This window comes from Lissotriton helveticus, chromosome 7, assembly GCF_964261635.1.
Source record: "Lissotriton helveticus chromosome 7, aLisHel1.1, whole genome shotgun sequence".
Classification (NCBI taxonomy): Eukaryota; Metazoa; Chordata; class Amphibia; order Caudata; family Salamandridae; genus Lissotriton; species Lissotriton helveticus.
In genome coordinates this window covers 390,945,370-390,968,253 of record NC_136068.1, presented here as the reverse complement: position 1 = coordinate 390,968,253, position 22,884 = coordinate 390,945,370, and positions in this window count along the sequence as shown.

Genomic DNA, 22,884 nt, shown 5'->3' with positions numbered 1-22,884 from the left:
CTGTTTTGATTTGATTTGAACCAGTAAGACAGATACACACACAAATAAAGGAAAGAAGAAAGTAAAAATTTGAAAGCCTAGTTGTCAGGGAAGAGGAGCTCGTCCTCAAACTCTGGTGGTTCGGGCAGAAGTAGGTCATGTAACCCACTACTTACGTCATCTAAGTCGCTCTCCTCTTCCTGCTGTGATTCACGTATTTTATACTCCGGTGGTATAAAGTGCTGATTCATTTTGATCATGGTTAACCTCTCCACGCTTTTGGGCAAGAGACTGGTCCTTTTCAAAGATACAATGGCACCAGCAGCACTGAAAACAAACTCAGAAGAGACACTTGCGACAGGGGAAGCCAGATACTTTATCGCCAGCCTGCTGAGCCCTGTCCACTGGCTTCTTTTCCCATACCAATACACCAATGGGTTACAATCCCTGAACACCTCTGTTGGGTCATTCAGATAGGCCTGGACCGTCCGCTCAATGCTCAGGGGTGCTCCGATGTGCTCGGCCTCTTTTGCTTTTGCATCAGCACTGGACTTACCATACCCCTGCCGTAGAAACCAATCAGTTGCCGATTGTACTGTGGATGATCCTGTTCTTGCTTCATTGATGTTATTGGTAGTGTTGGTGTCGGTGACTGCTGGGAGGCAAACGCACTGCCCTCAGGCTCTGAAGTAGAACTTGACTCTGGAATCCGCTCTGTAGTACTTGTTCTGGCCTGGGGCGGGGGGCTTCTAATTACCAGCCGTTCATTTTCAAAGTTAATGGCTTGCTCAGCTATCAAAGTTTTGTACTTGGCAACATCCACTTCTGAAAAAGGAATTACTGCCTTACTGTTCAGAAATACTTTGTACCGTGGATCCAAAATGATGGCAGTAATGTAATGTGGATATGACACAATGTTATTTTGAATCCTTGTATTGTTAGATAAGTGAACAGCTAAGGAGTCCGCCAAATAATATGCATCTTGTTTGTCATCCACACCGGCGTACGTTTCAGACACCTCCTTCAGCTGTTGCTCTAGCATGTGCAACAATGGGATAGCTTGGCCCATAGTACAGTCCTCCCTGCTGACTTCACGTGTGAAGACCTCAAAAGGAAGTAGCATCTCTGTCAGGCATTTAACGAGGTCCCATTGGCTCATCTCAATGGTCATGCCTCTCACAGTAGGATCCCCTAATCTTTTCATGACATAAGCATTGAGTCGTATGTTCTGCTCAAACAGATGATCCAGCATGCAATAAGTTGAGTTCCAACGTGTTGGCAACTCCTGGACGAGTGCTTTGACTGGCATTTTATGCTCAGGTAGAATGAACCTCAGCTGCTTTCGGGCTTTAAAAGAATGGCTGAAATGTGTGCATATTCTTCTGCAGGTGGCCAGTAAGTTGCTGACTTTGTATTCATTTTTCAGAAAGTCTTGAACAACAATGTTAATGCAGTGTACCAAACATGGGATCCTGAAATAGCCACCATCTTTCATGGCCCTAACTACATTACTGCCATTGTCTGTTGCAACGAAACCAATGTTAAGCCTTCTTGGGCGCAGCCACTCAAAGATTGTTGCTGTTAAACTCCTCCAAAATGTTTGCAGCAGTATGAGATTTCTCCATGGCAAACATGGCTACAGTTGCATGTTTGCGAGTGGCATGTAAAATCTCAGCAGCGTCAACACCAGCAGATATCTGTTCTCTAACCCCCACAAAAGAGATCCAGTGTTCAGTGATGCACATGTAATCAGTGGCTTGGCAACTGGTCCACATGTCTGTTGTCAGGTGGATACTCTGAACAGCACACTGCTGCAATGCTTTTCCAAGCAATTCCAGCAAGTCACAATATAGTGCTGGAACAGCAACTCTGGCAAAATAGTAGCAGCTGGGAATCTGCCTTTTTGGGCAGATGGCTGTCACAAATTCCAGAAAACCCACCCCTTCAACAAAAGAAAAAGGGAGAAGGTCCAGTGCTAACATTTTAGCCAGCTTCGCATTGTACAAACGTGCTATTGGGTGGTTGCATTCGTACTGCCCCTCCCCCTAACATGCTGATAATGGTAGGCTGCATGGTTTTCCTTAGGCTCAACAACACACTTTTTTTCATTGAAGTACTCCTTGGTGTCCCAGGCTGACTCTTACTCTTGTGCCACTGAGATGTTGCTGAAGATGTGGGCGACGATAACACTGCACTGCTGGGGACAGGGCTACTTTGTGTACCACTACCAGAGAGAACGTCTACCTGTTCTTCCTCTTCCACCATGATCGGATCTTCTACTTGTTTATCCCCATCAACACCAATGGTTGCAGTTTTCATGCCACGAAGGTGGTCCTCCCAGTCGATCAAGTGGTGTTTTTTCAGATGGGTTATTTGGCCTTCGATACCATAGTTTGTACCAAGCTTACCACGAATAACAGAGGTATTACAAATGGAGTATATAGCAATGTTCTCCTCCTTTTCTCTAACTGTAAAGAAGTCACAAACTGGGGAGCTTAACTTTGCCTCCTGCTGGAGAGGGAGAGGGGTGGGTCAGGTGTGGGATAGATTATTTTTGTTAGGTAATAAATTATATTTATACGTAAACATACAATGTTAATGTTTTGTGGGGGGGTTACTGTTTACAAATTTATGTCACATGGATTACTTGCTGCTGCAGGGCTGCAGCCAGTGTTTGATTTAAATAATTTCCGATTTTGTAACACACAAACAGATAGATGCGGTGCCCTCACTGAGGTATTTGTCCTACTAGTACTGTCAGTCTCGCCTCCTAGTCCATTATACCTCCCACCAAACAGATCTTACCTGTGATTGATGATGATTAAGTTCGGCACAGCAATGGCTGCATGGTTTCTCAAGAGAATGGAGAAGATGCCATGGTTGTGGTAGTAGTAGTAGACACTGGCAGTAGCATTTGCAGAAAAAAAGAGACAGTCACTTGCCTGAGAGAGACTGTGGGAGGAGTAGTAGAACGAAGTAAAGTACAGTACAGAAGAAGACTGCCAAACAAACAATATTGCATCTGCTCAAGTAAAATAAAACATAATGGTGGCGGGGACAGCCTAGTACAAGAAGTTACAAACTGTAGTTGTGTCGAGTGAGTCACTTAACACAATCGTAATTCGTAACCTTTACTGCTGTGTGTGGTAGGATGTTGAAGATGAATCCAATCAATGGTGGCAATTAATTATGATGTACTAGGTCCCTTTGGAAAAAAAAATTGGCTTGCATATAGACTGAGCATGGGTGGGCAAGCAGAAGAAGTTCCTCGCCCTGCCTTGAAATTGAATTAGTGTTGCTTTCACCACATCTGCCCAGCAAGCGTGTGATCAATTGTTGGTGTACATTTAATGTAGTCACATCACACCTCAATATAAATCACACAGCCCAGGGGAAGAAGGCTAGGGTTTGACGAATGGATGGGAAGGGGGTTTTGGGGAAAGATTTGATGAAGAAAATCGGTACGCATGGACATAACAAAAGCAAAACACAATCTTGGCAGACGACCATGATCTTTCCAATAAATCTATAAAGGGAGAAAAAGGAAATGCATGCATGATGATGAAGATAACTTGATGGTTAATGAGTAGTATGTACTAACTACTACTAGATAATTAGACAGTACAGGGCAGAAGTATATTAATATGCAATTTGCCTTGCCTGTATGCCCTCAGAGAGACCCAAATTACATGTTGTACTGGGCTTACTTTTAAATATTGTAAAGAAAATAAACCACTACCTACTTCTACTGAGGTGGTGGTTGTGCTGGATGTAGGTCGCTGCTGGGCCTTTGCTAATGCAAATATGGAAGCTGTAGGTCGTGTTGGTGTTACCTGTGTTGGAGGTATGCGTGCTACATCCCTCGCAGTGATTTTGGGAAGGGTAATAATGTTGGTCTCCATCTCCTCTGGGCCGGGAGTGATGTTCGTGATGACTGGCTCATCATCATCCTGTTGTTCTACATCGTTCTCCATAAGTGTAAGGCTTTCTGGAACCTCCTTTTCCCTAGCTTGGTCTTGGGATGTGTCTCCCTCTCAGACTCATTTTGTGGCATCTAGATCATCAGAAGGGGGGCTTGACGAAAAACTTGATGGACTAACCCTCCTTTTCCTTGCTGGAGATTTGGAAGACAATGGATCTTCTGAATGAGTGGCTTCCTCTTCTTCTTCTTCTGCATGAGGCTCAATTTCCTGAACTGCCACAACTTCGGGAGGAACAACCACTACTATTGCGGGCGGTGGTTAAGGCTGTTGTTGACCACTTATCTGCTGTGCTTCCTCCTGTGTTGATTGGGTACTACTTTGAGATAGCGATAAGTTTATCTCAGGGTCAGTGTCACTGGTTTGCACCATTAGGCTGGCTACCTCTTCCACACTCATGTGCTTGGGCCTGGGTTGGTGGGATGGGCCCATTGATGCGGAGGTGCTGCCCCCAGCTTGCCCACCGGACACCGCTGCTGCAGGCATAATTTTTGTTTTCCAAAAAAGGTGTTGGGGGGGAACACCAGACTTAAGTGTCACTTCCTTCTTCTGTTCCTTCTTCTCAGCAACTTTCTTGGTCTTGGAGGACCTGGTATTGCTTTCTTTGGGCCCATCTTCTTCAGATGTCAGCAGCACTCAGTTGCACAATTCGCAGAGATGTCTGGTCAGGTCACACGTCCCGTCGTGTACAGCAGCAGGACGTCTATCTGTCAGCACAACGGGCGATGATGAGACACCTCCTCCTCAGTCTTTTGTGCACCTAAAAGCAAAAAAGCCAGAAAAACATCAGTCAAACGATAGTACGATCAAATTAATATAATATATAACAGTGTGTGGTGGTCACAATGATTACATTTTAGTAACTCAGTGAACAACAACAGTGTAGCCAATTATGAGATTTTGACAACAAGGCCAGGGCTTTTCTGGTGTACGGTGTACACTCAGGAAGAATAAGAATAGCAAAGAACAAAACAAAAATGTAGTGGAGTCTGTTTGGCTCAAATTTGTGCATCATGTGGGATGGATGCAACATCAGGGAGCTGCAGATGGCAATGGGGATGGATTTGGAAGCAGTAAGACTAGAGGAACAATGGAAATACACGCAGGCCTATGGCCATGTCTGAACTGGGGTGGCGCAGTGAGCTAAAGAATGATGATGGATTAAACCCAGATCAGTTGACTGGGGGCGAGTGCTTGCAATGTTTAACACTCCGTCCATCATCCCCTTTGGTTTTGCTTTGTTCTCCCTAAGGTGGCAGGGTATGCCCAGATGTGGGTCCCTTGCTCACTTTGCCACTGGATTCAAGCTAGCTTGGCTGATGACGGCTGATTAGCCAGAAACCGGTCCCAGGATGCTTGTTTCCGGTCCAGGAAAGACATGGCTTGGCAGTTCGGGCTGGACTGTTCCCATGAGGCACAGGGTCAGACTGATTTGAATATGGCCATGTCTGAACTGGGGTGGCGGAATGAGCTAAAGAATGATGATGGATTAAACCCATATCAGTTGACTAGGGGTGCGTGCTTGCAATGTTCAACACTCCGTCCATCATCCCCTTTGGATTTGCTATGTGACAAAAACAGTACACTACTAACAACCACCACAAAATGGCCCCCAGCCACACACATGGTCACTCACAGGCACAAGGCACGGCAAACAATGAACTCAAGCCGGCCTATATGGCCGGACAAAGGATGCCTGATAAACAACACAGCTTTAATTCAAAAGCGAAAATCCACATGGCTAAAAACAGGTTGGAAAGTTACACAACAACAACAACACCATACACATGCAAAAAAAGACATTTATTTAACACACCCAAAAACTGAAATACACCCCAAAAAAAAACCACATTTTGCAATTCAATCCAATGCCATCCATGCCCTAAATGAAATTCAACAGACACCACAGAAACAGTTGTTTCAGGCGCCCATGAGTACCTCTGGGCCTACTGGCTGAAAAAAGGCCTAACAAACACCCAAAATGTTATAACAAAGAAGAAGATATACAGCACACCCTATATTTATTCACACAATTAGAGATAATGTTTCTGTCAAGGTCATAGTCCGTATGAAAGAATCATTCAATACACATGAGAACCGACTGTCACAATCCCCATATTCTTTTTCGAAGACAGAGTCCACATCAATCAATCTCTTCAAATGCGTAAAATTCCTTTCTTTTTCTGTTGATAGCTCCCAAAGCAAACAAACATCAGCCAACACGTGTTTCGTCTTCCCTTAGACTTTGTCAAGGCTGTAACATAAAATGTATGCCGGTGTTGAAATTTAACAAACTCAAAAAATGAAAATTTTCAAAGTTCAATCCGATCATAGGATTGCTGGATCATTGAAGTGCATCATATATAACAGTATATCCAGTACCAAAAACAATCAGAGGTACATGTCATTTAAATAATAATACATGGAAGAGAATTCCAAATAATTTTTTATCTAGTTTTCTTTTCCCCATTTGGATAAAAGAAAAGATACCAGAAGAAAAGGTTGCCAGAAAAAGAGGGGAGAGAGAGATTTATGATCAGCCGAAAGTGTGAGAAGAAAATGAAGCCTAGTGAAAAATATTATTTGGTCTTTTGTTCACTTTATGCTCAAAAGATGTAAGAACACCATAAAACCCGGAAATAGAGTGATCAACACTATTCTACCTACCACGGGCGGAGTATTATAGAAAACAAATTGAATCCTTCAAAGCAGTCCAGTCTAATTGTATAAACTGTCAAAATATTCTCAGTTTTCTATAAAAAATAGAAATAAATATGCAGATATCAGTGTATTTCCTTTTGTGTTAGTAACTACCACATCTAAAGGAAGTTACGGCGATAGCAAAACCAATTTTATGATAATTGTCTAATAGACATATAATGTACATTAGGGGCTCAATGATACATTTATCCCCTACCTTCTAATGAGCATATAGTGAGATCTGCCATTGGCCATAGTAAAATATCTAAGAGACTGCACCACATAGGCAGTTTTTATGTCAGCCACTTAGACATAAAATGAATAAAAGCAAGTGTGGAGTGGCACAGAGGTTACTTCCTTTATCTCGAACAGGGTGTTTAGAATTAATGCGTATGCCAGCGCCTTTATTTGTCTCAAACAATACAAAGCGAAGTTGTAAACTATACAACCTCTCAAATGCCACTTACTATTATATTGACATTAACACCTGAGGTACAGCGTGCAGTGACCATTCGTGTCCTGTTTGACGATAGTTAAATTTAATCCTCCTAAAAAGGCAAACACGGAACATGAGCACGTGTATTAGTCCATGTCTTACACAAAGTGAACAGATGTCCTATAATAGACACTTACGTAGTTCGCTATACCCACCAAAGGTACAATGTAGAGTGGAAACTTATGTTTGATAAAACTTTAAACGATTTTCAGTCCTCCTAAAAAACGGATATGAAATATAAGCATATATACATAACAATATTCTTGAGCCCATTCACACTGAAAAGCTCTTAACAACCAGAAATCACCTAGTGAGCTTATGGCAACTATGACGAAGAATACAACAGGGACCTTAATAAGTCCTAGAGTGAATAACACATACACATCACTTGTACAAATCCCGCTTATATATGGCTTTTCAAATTCACATCACAATTGTTGAATAGCTCGATTTTATTCGATAAGCTTATTCATAGTAAGTGAGACCACCAAAAGTACAATATTGGGTATTTGCGTTTCGTAGATAATAACATGGCTACAAATCCTCCTAGTCCACAAAATATTGCATATGAATATGTATACCAGTCCATGTTATTTGTCCCCATTACAATATACTGGTTCTCACATTCACAGTCACCTAAAACGAAATCATGAAGCGCTTGTAACGTGCACACCGTTGGAGAAACACCGCAACCCTAATAAGTCCTACAGTAAAAAACGACTACATGTTACTCAGGCAAATTCCAACCTTCGTTAGCTGCCTAAAACGAAACCTGCATCCGTTTCTAACTATGTTTGCCGATACACTCACCGCGAGGGAAGTCTCATTCACTGCACTTCCAACCGCGTCTTCTCCGTCATGTAAGCACTCAAGAAATCAGTTCTTCTGGATATAGGAAAAACGCGCGTCTAGCGTGAAACGTCATCGCGCACCGGCATCATGTGACCGGGTGTCGGAGCGCTCAGACGCGTGAAGTTTACAAGGCGAATATCCCCGCCATTTTGGGAGTATTCAATATTATTATCGCGACTCTCGCATATTTAGAATAATCATAGATCCCCTTTCCACTTATAAACAGATGATTGTATAAGTACTTAGTGAAAATTTAGTTAGTAAGAGAAAAAACATGATGATTGAGAGAGATATAGAGTGGGGAAAATAGAGATTGCCACATTTGTACACCATAAATGAAGAGATACCTAGCCCATAGTACCATGTCTCTCGCATTCTGAGAAGCCTACGTTTGTATCAGGCAACAAACTTTATCAAATTATTTTACATGATTTGGTATGAGCTCATAAGTTATAAAGACGTCTAATGCTAAAGACTAGTGCCACCTCAAATTATTCAAAAGAATATTTCCAGATAAATGCATACAAATCAAAAAACGAGAGTAAGAACTTCATCGTAAATTGCAATGTATACATATCGAATATAAGTTTTACAACAGTGTATATTGCGTACTTTCAGTCCTGTAAAAATACATGTAATTCTCTGTCAATGTTGATTCCCATATCCACAGCTCTAAGTTTAATCAGCCATCTAAATTCCAATTTCCTGAGTACCTGTACACGATTACCTCCCCTTGGATTTGCTTCTACCACTGCTATACCATGAAACTTGATGTTAAGTACTTCTGAGTTTTGATGGTTACTATTATAGTGTACAGCTAGTGGATAGTTGCTATTGTTGTTTCTGATCGTCCTGATGTGTTCTTGAACACGTTCCTTGAGGGGACGGATCGTGCTTCCAATGTAAATTAGACCACATTGGCACACGATGCAATACACAGTGAATTTTGTATTGCAATTCATAAATTGGCTAATGTGATGAATCTGACCTGTATTGTAACTGAAATATTTTACTTTATTCATAGTGAATTGACAGACATTACAAGTTGTGCATTTGTAGAAGCCAGCCGGCTTCTTTGGTAGCCATTGCTGTATCTCGCTACTTCTGCAATTCTTAGGCACAGACGGGCTCAGTATATTTTTAAGTGTCTGTCCTCTACTGGTTGTGACTTGTGGTTTAATACTGATGTATTTGTCCAAACTGGTATCCAGTTTGAGGAGGTGCCAATGCTTGATCAGTATTCTGTAGATTTTGTGACTTTGTTCATTGTAAGGTGTTTTAAAAGTAACTTTCTCTCGCTTTGTTTTTTTGTCGCTATTGGTCTTTAGCAAGTCAGTACGTTTAACCTTACTGATCTTATTCTGAGCCTTATCTAGAGTTGAGCTCTCATATCCCCTGATGAGAAAACGATTTCTCATCTTCAACAGTTCTTCTTGAAACACTATATCATCGCTACAGTTTCTTCTTAATCGTGTGATCTCACCATACGGCATACCCCTCACTTGTGTGACTGGGTGGGCACTTTCAGCATGCAATGGGGAATTGCACGTGGTTGGTTTCCGATATAGTTTGCTTGCCAAGGTCTCTCCCTGTGCATATAGTGTTATATCCAAGAAGTCTATATGATGCTTGTCACTACTAAGTGTGAAGGTTAGTTTTTAATCATTGATATTCAAGTATTCAATAAGTTTGACAAGGAAATCCTCACCCCCTCCCCATATCATCAAAATATCATCAATAAATCGTCCCCAGTATATTATGGGATTTGTCAAATTACTGGGGCATCTCTTCCATAGGTGCTGATCTTCAAAGAAACCCATGTAACTGTTTGCGAAAGAGGGCGAAAATTTCGCTCCCATGGCCACTCCGGATGCCTGTTTGTACTAGCTCCCATTATGTTGAAAATAATTATTGTTTAACGTTAGCTGGGTCAGATCTAAAACCATTTGTGTATGTTCATACAATGTGGCACTCTGTTTCGACAAGATGTATGTTAGAGCTTCCATGCCCTTAGATTGAGGAATGCATGTATATAATGCACAAACATCTAATGTGACCAAAGTAAATTCATCACTCCAAGATAAGTCCTCAAGTTTGTTTAGTAAGTCTTTAGTGTCTTCTATGAAAGACGGTAGACTTTTTACCACTGGTTTGAGATAGATGTCTATATACTCCGAAATTTTCTCAGTTGGGGACCCTATTCCTGAGATAATGGGTCTCCCAGGTGGCGTAGTTATATTCTTATGTATTTTTGGTAAAATATATATACATGCTGCCCGTGGTGTTAGATTCAGCATGTATTTGTGTTCCATATCCGATAGTAGGCCTACGTGTAAATAATAGCCTAATGTCTTCTCAATGAGAGAGGTTACCTCCTTCATTGGATTGGTCAATATTTTAGTGTAGGTGTAATTTGCACTTAATTGATTGTCAATTTCGACCCCCCAAAAAAAACAATTTTACAATTCAATCCAATGCCCTCCATGACCTAAATGAAGTTTAAATTCAACAGACAATACAAAAACACTTGTTTCATGCACCCATGATGATTGATGAGTACCTCTGGGCCTACTGGCAGACTAGTCCACTAGCTTGGAGGTCTATGGCAAAAGCACAGTGGCTGGTCCCACAAAATGGCCACCACCACATGCCAGGCCACCCACAACAACAAGAAAAGGAAGACAAGACTGACAATGCAGGCCTATGGCATTGTCACATGGCCAGGCCACTCACAATAACAAATAAATTAAGACAAAGGACAGGACCAGGAAGTTGGAGACTTTGGGGAACTTCCTTCCTCTTTAAAAAAATTGTAAAAATAGAAAAATTACTCCTTGCTTAAAAAACTACAGCATGGTGATCTTCACAAAAAGTCGTCATCGCGCGCGCGAACACGCATATTGAGCACGTGAAGAGTTGCCAAAACTACGCGAGCCGATCGCCCAGGGTTACCTACTGGCAGAAAAGACTATTTATTTAAAACACACAAAAAAACTGAAATTCCACCCCAAAAAACACATTTTGCAATTCAATCCAATGCCATCCATGCCATAAATGATGTTAAAATTCAAGAGGAAAACAATGTAGAGAGTTAGGACTCGTAGACAGCCGTCCGTGTCCCAAGTAATATAATGCTAAACAAGAAGCAACGGCCAGAAACAAAAACTTTGTCTGACAGGAAAAGGAAGGGATTAGCACCTTCAAATTTTTTTTATAAAACTCTCACACACAAACCTGGTTGGTGTCATGCTTCATCATCGGGTCCCAGCCTGGCGGCAGAGTGCCACCAGGCTGTGCTGCAACACCTGTTTACAGTGGAGCTGGTAATTTTTAGGTGATGTGTAGTAGAGTCCTGGGGTATGGTTAAAAATACAGAGAGTGTGGATGATATTAACAAGTCCTATGTGTAACTGTGTATATCATCAGGTGGTCGACATGTTTCAGCCCAGGAAAAAATTAAAGGGCTTTCTTCAGGACCTCTCTTGAAAAAAAGGTGGAATAAAGTGAGTGATAAAATTGTATCACATGTATTGCATATTTACACTCGCGCTAAGGAGTGTATCATGCTTGCAGGACAAACAATTAGTCGTCCGCCTTCAAAAATGTTGAGTACGTTTATATAGTAAGAGGCTTATTCATCTCTGGCCCGGATGTGGGGAATCTGTAGGCGATCATTTTTTTGTGATCATCGCGCTTCAACTGGAAACCTGTATCCGGAGTCCGGGGCAAAGGCTGGCCGTTCCTTCTTGTTTAGCGTTAAAATTCAAGAGACAACATAGAAACAGTTTTTATGCACCCATGATGACTACCTCTGGGCCTACTGGCAGACTAGGCCACAAACATGGAAGCCTATGGCAAAAGGAAGCACACTGCCTTACTCCACAAAATGGCCGCCGCCCACATGGCCAGGCCACCCACAATAACAAGAAAGTGAAGACAGATAATGAATGCAGGCCTATGGCAAAAGCAGTGCACACAGCCTGCATGGCTCCACAAAATGGCCGCTAGCCACCCACAAGAAGAAATGGAAGACAAACAATGCAAGCCTATTGCAAAAGCACACTGCCTTACTCCACAAAATGGCAGCCACCCACATGGCTAGGCCACCCACAATAACAAGAAAGTGAAGACAGACAATGAATGCCTATGGCAAAAGCACACTGCCTGGATGTCTCCACAAAATGGCAGCTCGCCACCAACAACAAAAAGAAATGGAAGACAGACAATGCAAGCCTATGGCAAAAGCACACTGCCTGCCTTCGCAAAATTGCCGCCACCCACATGGCCAGGCCACAAAAACAACAAGCATTAGCAAAGGGGAACAAAGAAAAGACATGAAGGCCTATATGGAAAAAGCAGCATACTACTAAACTACCAACACAAAATGGCCCCAAGCCACATGGTCACTCACAGTCACAACAGGCAATGAAAAACAATGAACTCAAGCAGGCCTGTACTCCCTATATATGACCAGACAAAAGAGGCCTGCTAAACAACACAGCTTTATTACAAAAATGCAAAAAGGAAAATCAGCAGGGCTATGAAAGGTTGGAAAGTTACACAGGAAGCACACACACTCATCCAACAAAGGTATTTATTTATTAACACACACACCCAAAAAGTGAAATACACCCCAAAAACCACATTTAGCAATTCGATCCAATGCCATCCATGCCCTACATGATGTTTAAATTCAACTGACACCACAGGAACATGCACCCATGGGTACATCTGGGCCTACTGGCTGAAATTTCAAAGAAAAACAACTAGGCCCCTACTGAAACTACAGGCCACCCACAACAACAAACATTTTAAACAATGAAAATCCCCCAAAAAAGTAGGTAGACTAGACACTACAAACAAGCCCCAATCAAACAAACAAGTACACCAATTCCCTAACTTACTTGTAAAATCTCAAATCTAAAAGTCCTCAAATCCAATCCAATGATATGATGCAGCAGACAGACACGAAAAAAGTGATCCTTCCAGCTCCAAATCCAAATGAAAGTGAACAGCACATGACAAAGCACTGGGAGGAGCCTGCTGGACAGGAACAGGAAGTTGGAGACTCAGGGGCACTTCCTTCCTCTTGAAAAAAAAGTAAAAAAAGATAAAGGATTCCTTGCACAAAAAACTACAGCCAAATCACAATCAGAGGAGTTTTTTTTTATCAAAATGATCATATTCGAGAATGTTTTATGATGCTCAAGAGATATTCTTCGCCAGGTTGCAGTTTCTGCGTGTTCGGGATCGCAATCATACCAACACTGCCGCCGGAAGTCAGATCGCGTGTCCGAATGACGTGTCCGCGTTTGCACAGTCTCGCGGGATCGTGCAAGCGGATACCAAATCTCGGGGCGCAAGCTAATGGATAGGAAAGCTTGTTGGCGAACGCAGAATCACGGTAAGTCGTTACCGAACGTGCGAGAACGCATATTGAGCGTGCGAAGAAGAAAAACAGCTACGCTACATTACAGATTGCGTAGTATTCGGTAACTTCGTGTTCAACGCGAATCGCGAAGTTACAGAAACTACGCAAACTCTGTGAGCGTAGCGTAGTTCACCGCTCAGGGTTACTTACGTTTTCTGCCAATTTATTTCCAAGCCTTTACATAGACTTTTGTTTTTGTGCAAATAGTCACTATACCACAGAGCAGGGAGAGAATTCTATGGGGTTTCCAATTTGCGGACAAACGCATCAAATGAGGATCCAAGGCAAGAATCGATGATGTGTATGACTGATTCTACTGAGTGACTCACACGGGGCAGTTAGCTTCAGGTAGAGTTAAGAGCCAGGATGTAGAGCTTTGACCAGATCCTGCCAGTGGATGTTGTCTGATTCTCTTGTGACCGAACCCCTGATTGAACGGGGAGGACAAAAGGGACTGCAAAGTGATCGGACTATAGCAAAGGAATAGGCAGGTCTATATGCATGTTCCTCAGGTTGGTACATATTAGATCCAACTTTAGACATGAGATCTTCGACTATGGAAACGCCCTCTACGCTTGAGCCTTGGCCAAACTCCTGAAACGACTACAACGCATACAGAACGCATCTGCACGCCTGATCCTCGACATCCCTCACCACAGCCACATCACACCTCACCTGAGAGACCTGCACTGGCTTCCAGTCAACAAGAGGATCACCTTTAAGCTCCTCACCCACGCACACAAGGCACTCCACAACACCGGACTGGCATACCCCAACAAACGACTCAACTTCTACACCCCGAACCACTAGCTCTGCTCTGCCGACCTCGCCCTCGCCACGGTCCCCCGCATCCGAAGAGCGACCACCGGTGGCAGATCGTTCTCCCACCTCGCCACCAAGTCCTGGAACATCCTCCCCATCCTCCTACGGCAGACCCAGGACCTTCTAACCTACAGGAGGCTACTCAAGACCTGGCTATTCGAGCAGTAGCGGCACCCCTCCCCCCTCAGCGCCTTGAGACCCTCGCGGGTGAGTAGTGCGCTTTACAAATGCTCTGATTGGTTGATTGATTGATTGAACATGTGGCCAGCTACATTGGTGGGAAAGTTCATGATGAGCTGGATGTTAAGAACCTCAATATCCTCTATCACAGAGGAGGCCGTCTTGCAGGCCACATTATCAAAATGGATGTTTAGTTCACCCAAAATGAGGAAATTAGAAAATTTGAGCACAGGAGATGCAAGAACTTCCATAATGCCAGAGCTCCAGTTGACTGCATTACCCAGTGAGCAATAAATTAGGGCTCCAGATACGGTTAAATTCTTAGCAATTGACAGTAAGAAGAGTAGAGCTTCACAGTCAGTGATTATCAACATATCTATTTTGCATGCAAAGTGTTCTTTAAAAATTATAGCTATACCACCTCCTTTTTTGTTTTCGCAATCCACTCTCACAACCTGGTAATATGGGCCAAAGCTGTAATAATGTCTGGCCCTGAAGCATCATTAAGCCAGGTTTCTGTTAAAAAGACAACACAGGGACATGTTCAGTGAGGAAATAAAAAATGTCCCAGTGATGTTTAACTAACGAGTGACAATGTAGGTAAAAAAACTTAAGGTTGTTAAAACTATGATCCTGAGCAGGATTGACCTTAGGATGCATAGGTTGGGCAGCTAATGGGTGCATAGTCTCTGAATGCAGGGGGTGGTCGTGAAGTTACAATGTGAGCAATTTTTACAGCTAAAACTAGATTTAAATCAAGTAAGGGGACAGGCTCCTATGGTGAAGGGGCAAAGGGCATGCAGTTGAGAAGCAGAGTGAGTAAACCTATCTGTCGACAAAGAGGCAGCATTTCTGGCCCCTGGACCTGATCGAGCATGGACAAACACAGACAGGCTTGCCTGTGACGCCTCTTTGTCATCACAGTGTGCAGGCCGGGAGCCTGTGACAAATGCTACTTCACTCTAGAGCGCTAACGGCTCTGTACAATCAGCAGAAAGCAATGGCCACCAAGTAAATATTTCCCCTCAACTTAATTACCTGCAAGATGTATTAGTTCACCATATTGTTAAGACTTTAAAATTCAATCAATATCGCATAGCACAATCAAATTTTACAGAGGTGCAGATTATAAAAGAAAGCAACACGAAGGGGAGGAAGTCGAATCAATTTGCTCTTCTGCGCACAAGCCTACCCAGACTGACCAGGAACACCTATAAGTAGATTGAATGCGTGGAGCTCAAATTTCCTGATGACTGACAATGGCTCCTTCGAAAGGCCTGAAATATTCTAAGATTTCTGTAGGAAAGTAGGATCTGCTTTTATGGTTACCCACACTTTTTGCCTGGCACTGTGCTGTTTCTGACTAGTCTGACTGGGATCCTGCTGATCAGGACCCAAGTCTCTGTGCTTTCCCCTAAATTGGTATGGTAAGTACTTAGGTACTTCCCAGATTGGACACTGGTGTACCCTTATCAGTCCCTAGTATATGGTACTGAGGTACCCACGGCATAGGTACTCCAGAGGTCCCCTATGGGCTGAAGCATGCATTTTGCCACCCATGGGAGTCCACTCAAACTGAAACCACTGGCCTGCCATTGCAGCCTGTGCAAGCTGGTGCTAGCACTACTTACACTTACAAAAGATATAGGTTTACCTATATCTAAGGTCACTGCAGATAAAAATTATGTCACCCCTAAAGCAGGCCTTTCAATCCTAAAGGCAGGGTGCTCGGTTCTAAGTGTGAAGGAGCCCCTGCATGAGCAGGACACCCTACAATCTTCGGAGTGCATTCTCCCGCGTTGTAAGTGCATCAGCCATAACGATACATAGAGTGGCCATGCGTTATTACGCAATTACTATCTCTACATTGGCTGTAACGAACCCTGTCATGTTTGGTATCAAACATGTTGGAATCATACCCCCACACCGTAAACGGTGTGGGAGGTATGATTCCATGCACTGTAAAGCTCCTCCGTGAGACTCTCAGTGCTCCTGGTACCAGTCTTCTAGACCCAGACTGAACAACATGGCTGCTGCCGACCAGAGACACGGTTCTGCCCTCCTGCTGCTGAGCCAGGGGAAGGCAGATTAATAGGTATCCTGTCACAGGGAGGTGAGACCACCTCTCAGACAGGGTTTAGTCTATTGGGGCCGGGTGGGAGCACTTGCAGCGCCACTCAGTCTGCTTGAAGGGCACATTTGGTGCCCTTCTTGCATAGTCCAGTTCAAACCAGCTCAGGGAGCCGTTGGCTCTGGCGCGAAACTGGACAAAGGACATGGGAGTACGATGGAGAAGGAGACTAAGGTGCACAGTAGGCCAGCCAAGAGATGGCCGAGCACGACACAGTAAGTGAACAAGACCTCGAAATGCAGACACCTGGCTGCTGGATCTATGTTCCAGCACCAGGTTGAAACAGAGGCAAGCCCAACTGAGTCAAGCTGCCCAAGCAAACAACTGGCTGCCCGTGTCTTGCAATGGACCCAAGGGTGACACCCCGACAGGTAGGTACTGCTGTGCAGGCATACACCCCTTTTGTGGGGAGGGTGTGATTCCTGGCAAGCCAAGTGGAGGCTGGAAAGTGACACCTAAGCATTAACCACCCTGCTGGTGGAGGGAGGAATGGGACCAGGCCTGTCCTTGTCAAGAAGTATCATAGGCCTGCTGCCAAGTGTATGCCAACAGCCACCAGATCTTCAAATGAGGAGGCACTGCTCATCGGGGTAAACATAGAGACCTGAAAAATACGTGGGCAGCAGCCCACACCCCCCCCCCCCATTTGCTGACAACACTATGACAGACTGTAGGAGGCATACTCCACAGCAGAAAACATAAGATACCAAGAAAGACAGTGCATTGGATGCAGCAGAGTAAGAGAATGCCACAATAAGCCCATGAGGGTGTAGGGAGGGTCACCCTCAAAGCGGCTAAACAAGAGGCATTAGGGGCACCGAAAATAGAGATATGATGATGAGCCCCAGAAGCATGACAGTGCACCATGTTGGCATGCACGTGGAATTAGTTGGAACAATCTGTAAACTGCTCACTTCAAAGCAAGTCAAGAGGGACAAGAAGCTGCTTCATCTCCGGCACAAAGCTCCTCCTTAGACAAGCCAACCAGTCTCCAAGAAAAGGTGGATATTACCAAGAAGTATATACAGCACTTCTTGATGGACATCAGAAAGAAAATGGGCACCATCCAGAAGGGTTTTAAGATGCGGTTTACCAAACTGAAGAGCAATCAAACTTCTCTTGGTGCCAGAGTAGACGCCTTGGAGAGAACAGTCAACTATTGCTCATTACAAAAGCACCAAATGTAAGAGGACAGTCAGGAACTCCAAGAACAAAAGATAGACTTGCAGTTTAACCTCAAAGATATTGAAAATAAGTCCACACCATGGTTTAGGCATCAAATACCAGGGAATCAAAATTGCTACCAGTATAGCAAGCATATATATGGTCAACAAGAAGGCCATTTTCTTTTTTGAAATTCTCCTTATTACAGTTGGCAACAATTTATTTTTGGGGATAAAACAATCGGTGTCTAATTTTTTCTGGGGCAGTTTCAAACCTAGACTACTGATATGCCTTCTGCAACAATCAAAGCAAAGCAGGCCTGGCCTTTCCGAGCTTTCACATGTATTATGTAGCTCAGCTAAGGGTCATAGCCGAATGGTGAAACGGAAAGGTAAAAAATCTGTGCCATCATGGTTCATGAAATTGCAGGTAGACTGCTATGTAATCTGAATCTACATTATGTACAACTGTGCCATTGTGTGCTAAACCTCCAAATGAACAACACTGCAGCGAGTGATAAAACTGGGTCTTAGAAAATCGACAAAGGCACTAACAGGCACTATAGATTGATTTCCAAGTTATATATGCTGCTAAATGCTGTAGATCAAGTAAACCTATGGCACACATCATTTCTTTTTTTGAAAACACATTTTATTGGTTAAACAGCACATGTATCAACATAGGACACCTTATACATTCAGTCATCTTACGTGTCTTCATCAGAACCCCCAACAAACCCCTCAGATCCCTCCCCCCCGCTGCTGTTGGTGTGGGCATGGTGCAGGCAGAAATTACAATGATCAATAGACAAAACCTAACGGAGCAATACACATCATCAGCCTCCTCACATGGAACACAATTCAACCTTCTCCCACATGAGTCTTCACTTTCCTCCTGGGAATTCCTTAGAGCCTGCACTAACACCTCCCATGCTCGCGCCGCCTCTAAACTTTTCTCATTCGCTGTGCGGGCTGCCTGCCGCAGTCTAACAGTACTCTTACTGCTGGCCCATTTACATAATTCTGTTTTCCTACCTATGGCACACATCATTTGGTGTGAAATATGCCTAGCCAAATAATCTCTTGAGACTTGTAACATTTTTGAGGGAGATTCATAGAAGTGCTACCTGCATTAGAAATCGGGGGGTACCTTATCAAGTCCTTTACGACTGGCACTACACCCCTACTAAAACTCAATGTTAGCCATTGCTGCTGGAGAATATGTGGCGGAACAGGCAACACAATACATGTTTTGTGGAGTTAGCCCAAGCTGACCCCTTGTTGCAAAGAAGGCAATGCAGGAATTATTAGGTTATCCCAATGCCCTTTGAAACACAATTTTGATTTTATTATATTGCAGATGTTATACAAATATCACTGGAAGTGATTCTTCATGACTATACTGGTTTATTAACTACTTTCCAAGAGATATGTCTCATTCCACATGTAATGACCAGTATGATAGACAGTCAAACATATAATATGTGAATAATTTTTATACATAAAACTACAAACTCAATCAATCAATCAAAGCATTTGTATAGCGCGCTACTCACCCGGAGGGTCTCAAGGCACTTGGGGAGGGGGGGTCCGCTACTGCTCGAACAGCCAGGTCTTGTGCTGCTTCCTGAAGGCGAGGTGGTCCTGGGTCAGGCGGAGGTGGGTCGGGAGGGAGTTCCAGGTCTTGGCGGCGAGGTAGGAGAAGGACCTTCCCCTGTGGTGACTCTTCGGATGCGGGGGACGGCGGCGAGGGCGTGGCCGGTCGATCGAAGCTGGCGTTTGGGAGCGTAGAAATTGAGGCGGCTGTTGAGGTATCCTGGTCCTTGGTTGTGCAGGGCTTTGTGTGCGTGGGTGAGGAGACGGAAGGTGATTCTCTTGTTGACCGGGAGCCAGTGCAGGTCTCGCAGGTGTCCAGAGATGCGGCTGCGACGGGGGATGTCCAGGATGAGTCTTGCTGAGGCGTTCTGGATCCGCTGGAGTCTCTTCTGGAGTTTGGCGGTGATTCCGGCGTAGAGGGAGTTGCCGTAGTCCAGTCGGCTGGTGACGAGGGCCTGGGTGACTGTCTTCCTGGTCTCGGTGGGATCCACCGGAAGATCTTGCGTAGCATGCGTAGGATGTAGGACGAGGAGACGGCGTTGACTTGTCTGGTCATGGAGAGGGATGAGTCCAGGATGAAGCCCAGGTTGCGTGCGTGGTCTGTTGGTTTGGGTGCGCTGCCCAGGGCGGGGGGCCACCAGGAGTCGTCCCAGGCAGAGGGGGAGGATCCCAGGATGAGGACTTCCGTCTTGTCCGAGTTCAGTTTCAGGCGGCTGTTCTTCATCCATTCGGCTACCTCCTTCATCCCTTCGTGTAGGTTGGCTCTGGTGGTGGCGGGGTCGTTGGTGAGGGAGAGGATCAGCTGGGTGTCGTCGGCGTAGGAGATGATGTTGAGGTTGTGCTGTCGTGCGATGGCTGCGAGGGGACTCATGTAGACGTTGAAGAGGGTTGGGCTGAGCGAGGAGCCTTGAGGAACGCCGCAGATGACTTCGGTGGCTTCTGATCTGAACGGGGGGAGGCGGACTCTCTGTGTCCTTCCGGCGAGGAAGGAGATGGTCCACTGCAGCAACTTCTCCCGGATTCTGACGTTGCTGAGGCGCTGTACTAGGGTACGGTGGCAAAGGGTGTCGAAGGCCGCGGAGAGGTCTAGGAGGATGAGGGCCGCTGTTTCTCCGTTGTCGAGCAGAGCTCGGATGTCATCGGTGGCTGCGATCAGGGCGGTCTCGGTGCTGTGGTTGGCCCTGAAGCCAGACTGCGAGAGGTCGAGGGATCCGTTCGTCTCGAGGAAGGCGGCCAGCTGCTTGTTGATGGTCTTCTCAATGACTTTTGCGGGGAACGGGAGCAGCGAGATGGGTCGGTAGTTCTTGAGGTCAGAGGGGTCGGCTGATGGCTTCTTTAGTAGGGCGCTGAGTTCGGCGTGCTTCCAGCTCTCCGGGAAGGTAGCGGTGTCGAAGGAGGTGTTGATGATGTCCCGCAGGTGGGGTGCGATGACAGCGTCGGCCTTGTTGAAGACGTGGTGAGGGCAAGGGTCGGTCGGAGATCCGGAGTGGATGGTGTTCATCGTGCGGATGGTGTCTTCGGTGCTGATCGGGGTCCAGTCGCGGAGGGTGGTGGTGGGGGGCGGTGGTTCGGTCGTGGCGTGCGTCGGTTGAGTGCTGAAGCTGTTGTGTATGTCCGTGATCTTGTCGTGGAAGTAGGAGGCGAGGGAGTTGCAGAGGTCTTGCGAAGGGGTGATGTCGTTGTTTCCGGCATTGGGGTTGGAGAGCTCTTTGACGATGTTGAAGAGTTCCTTGCTGCTGTGTGCGTTGTTGTCCAGTCGTTCCTTGAATGCAGTTTTCTTGGTGGTGTGGATCAGTTGGTGGTGTTTTCGGGTGGCGAGCTTGAGGGTAGTCATGTTGTCCGGTGTTGGGTCTCTACGCCAGGCTTTCTCAAGGGCTCTGCAGTTCTTCTTCGAGTTCTTGAGTTCATCGGTGAACCATGGGGCTTTCTTGCTGCCGGGTCTGCTAGGCGGGGTCCTCAGAGGGGCGAGGTCGTCTGCGCAGTCGCTGATCCACTTCGTGAGGTTGGTGGCCGCTTGGCTGGGGTTTGCTGCGCTGGTGGGTGGGTTCTTGCTCAGGGAAGTTGCGAGTTGATCGGCTGTGATCTTGTTCCAGCTTCTGCGTGCAACCTGTTGCTGGTGGTGGTGGATCGTGGTCCTTTTGAAGCTGAAGTGGACGCAGCTGTGGTCCATCCAGTGGAGTCCGGTGGCGTGGCTGAAGGCGATGTCCTTGCTGGAGGGGAAGACGGGGTCGAGAGTGTGTCCGGCGTAGTGGGTGGGGGTGGTCACCAGTTGCTTGAGTCCGAGGTTGGCGAGGTTGTCCAGCAGGGTGGTGGTGTTGCGGTCGTTGTTGTTCTCCAGGTGGAAGTTGAGGTCCCCGAGGAGGATGTAGTCAGCGGAGGGGAGGGCATGCGGGCTGACGAAGTCGGCGATGTCCTCGCTGAATTGTGTGCGTGGTCCCGGGGGTATGTAGATGAGGGTGCCTCTGAGGGTGGTCCTGGGTTGATGTGGATCTGGAAGTGCAGGTGCTCGGCGGGTGCGAGGGTGTCGTCGGTGTTGGTCGTGATGCGGATGGAGGTCCTGTGGATGATGGCGATGCCTCCTCCTGTCTGGTTGATGCGGTCCCTCCGGATGATCTTGTAGCCGTCCGGGATGGCGATGGCGATGGCGATGTCGGGCGCTGAGGAAGCGTTCATCCAGGTTTCCGTGAGGAAGGCAACGTCTGGGGCTGTGGTGTCGAGCAGGTTCCAGAGCTCGACGGCATGTCTGTGGACCGAGCGGGTGTTGAGCAGGATGCACTTCAGTTGGCTGTTGCTGATGCTCGTCGAGGTCTTGGGCATTGCTGGAGTGGTGCAGGTCCGGTTGCAGGTGAACTTGCAGGCGTTGCAGCAGAAGAGTTCGTGGGTGCGTCTCGGGGTGGCTCGGTAGCAGCCCGGGAGTCTGCCGGCGTTGAGTGCGTAGAGGTCGGTGGCGGCGTAGGTCCGTCGGGAGGGCTGGTGACTGCGGGAGACAGGGGTCCTGGCACTGGGCGCGGTCCAGGCGCGGACGGGCGCAGACGGGCTTGCCTTTGGCGCGCCTTCGGCGCGCTTAGGGTGCGCCCGCTGCGCGATAGGCACTCTGCCATATGTGCAGGGTGGGGGGGCGGAGCGTGGGAGGAGCAGCTGGGAGGCGGGAGCGGGGCGGCGAATGGGAAGGGCGACACAGGGGAGTGGGCGGGGCCGCAGGGGGGCAGCGGCGGGGAGGTGGCGGGAAACGCGGCAGGGGCTGGGCTCAACAAGGGGAGACAGGGGACAACAGCGGACTAAGGCAGAAAAAACTTACAACGTAGGGGAGAAATACAGATGCAGAATACAGGCTACAAACAGCTAACTACAGCGGAACAAAAGTTAACAGGGAGAAGAAGGAGCAGGCAGCGCAGGCAGGGCACAACCAGAGGCAGCGGCCGGGGACCAGGGGCACCGCTGCGGGCAGCGGCCGCACTCGCCTGGAACCAGGGGCACAGCTGCGGGCAGTGGCGGCACTTGGCGGGAGCGGGGGCAGCCTGGACTCACACCCGGAGGAGTGAGCTCGGTGCGTG